The 2,500-nt window shown below is 47.3% G+C and overlaps 1 protein-coding gene across 1 annotated transcript in view; it reads right to left on the bottom strand.

The window, feature by feature from the left end:
* Positions 1-2,500, bottom strand: part of stxbp5l (syntaxin binding protein 5L) — a 220,233-nt gene that overhangs the window by 12,859 nt on the left and 204,874 nt on the right. The window lies entirely within an intron of this gene.

Below are 2,500 nucleotides of genomic sequence, written 5' to 3'. Positions count from 1 at the left end.
ACACACACACACGCTCCAGTTGAACCCACACACACACACACACACACACATACACACACGCACCAGTTGAACCCACACACACACACACGCACCAGTTGAACCCACACACACACACACGCACCAGTTGAACCCACACACACACACACACGCACCAGTTGAACCCACACACACGCTACAGTCACCCACATACTCCACATCATATGAGCTACTCCACATCACTACTCCACATCATATGAGATACTCCACATCACTACTCCACATCATATGAGCTACTCCACATCATATGAGCTACTCCACATCATATGAGCTACTCCACATCACTACTCCACATCACTACTCCACATCATATGAGATACTCCACATCACTACTCCACATCATATGAGCTACTCCACATCATATGAGATACTCCACATCATATGAGCTACTCCACATCACTACTCCACATCATATGAGATACTCCACATCACTACTCCACATCATATGAGCTACTCCACATCATATGAGCTACTCCACATCACTACTCCACATCATATGAGATACTCCACATCACTACTCCACATCATATGAGCTACTCCACATCATATGAGCTACTCCACATCATATGAGCTACTCCACATCACTACTCCACATCACTACTTCACATCATATGAGATACTCCACATCACTACTCCACATCATATGAGCTACTCCACATCACTACTCCACATCACTACTTCACATCATATGAGATACTCCACATCACTACTCCACATCATATGAGCTACTCCACATCATATGAGCTACTCCACATCATATGAGATACTTCACATCATATGAGATACTCCACATCACTACTCCACATCATATGAGCTACTTCACATCATATGAGATACTTCACATCATATGAGATACTCCACATCACTACTCCACATCATATGAGCTACTCCACATCATATGAGCTACTCCATATCACTACTCCATATCACTACTCCACATCATATGAGCTACTTCACATCATATGTGCTACTCCACATCATATGAGCTACTCCACATCATATGAGCTACTCCACATCATATGAGCTACTCCACATATGAACTATGGCCCTTACTGCCCTATACACCATGACCCTTACTGCCCTTACTGCCCTTACTGCCCTATACACCATGACCCTTACTGCCCTATACACCATGACCCTTACTGCCCTTACTGCCCTATACACCATGACCCTTACTGCCCTATACACCATGACCCTTACTGCCCTTACTGCCCTATACACCATGACCCTTACTGCCCTATACACCATGACCCTTACTGCCCTTACTGCCCTTACTGCCCTATACACCATGACCCTTACTGCCCTTACTGCCCTATACACCATGACCCTTACTGCCCTTACTGCCCTATACACCATGACCCTTACTGCCCTTACTGCCCTTACTGCCCTATACACCATGACCCTTACTGCCCTTACTGCCCTATACACCATGACCCTTACTGCCCTTACTGCCCTATACACCATGACCCTTACTGCCCTTACTGCCCTATACACCATGACCCTTACTGCCCTTACTGCCCTTACTGCCCTATACACCATGACCCTTACTGCCCTTACTGCCCTATACACCATGACCCTTACTGCCCTATACACCATGACCCTTACTGCCCTTACTGCCCTATACACCATGACCCTTACTGCCCTTACTGCCCTTACTGCCCTATACACCATGACCCTTACTGCCCTTACTGCCCTATACACCATGACCCTTACTGCCCTTACTGCCCTATACACCATGACCCTTACTGCCCTATACACCATGACCCTTACTGCCCTTACTGCCCTATACACCATGACCCTTACTGCCCTTACTGCCCTATACACCATGACCCTTACTGCCCTATACACCATGACCCTTACTGCCCTTACTGCCCTTACTGCCCTATACACCATGACCCTTAATGCCCTATACACCATGACCCTTACTGCCCTATACACCATGACCCTTACTGCCCTTACTGCCCTATACACCATGACCCTTACTGCCCTTACTGCCCTATACACCATGACCCTTACTGCCCTTACTGCCCTATACACCATGACCCTTACTGCCCTTACTGTCCTTACTGCCCTATACACCATGACCCTTACTGCCCTATACACCATGACCCTTACTGCCCTTACTGTCCTTACTGCCCTATACACCATGACCCTTACTGCCCTATACACCATGACCCTTACTGCCCTATACACCATGACCCTTACTGCCCTTACTGCCCTATACACCATGACCCTTACTGCCCTTACTGCCCTATACACCATGACCCTTACTGCCCTATACACATAGACTGTGTCCATCTACCTCAGGTCTCACTGCCCCCCAATGTGTTTAATATTGATCAGCTATTCATACAGTGTTAATACTGTCTCATCCATCCTGACTAATCAAATGAGAGACCTTGACCCCTGTTCCAGGTATGCAGAACCTGTTCAGGTGTTGAAGGACACTGAGGGGGCAGTTGTA

Source organism: Alosa pseudoharengus, unplaced genomic scaffold (assembly GCF_046254945.1).
Source record: "Alosa pseudoharengus isolate Yale_2024_CS ecotype anadromous, Long Island Sound unplaced genomic scaffold, YU_APseudo_1.1 YU_APseudo_1.1_scf_3, whole genome shotgun sequence".
In the NCBI taxonomy this organism is placed as follows: Eukaryota; Metazoa; Chordata; class Actinopteri; order Clupeiformes; family Clupeidae; genus Alosa; species Alosa pseudoharengus.
This window is presented reverse-complemented; position numbering and strand designations above follow the sequence as displayed.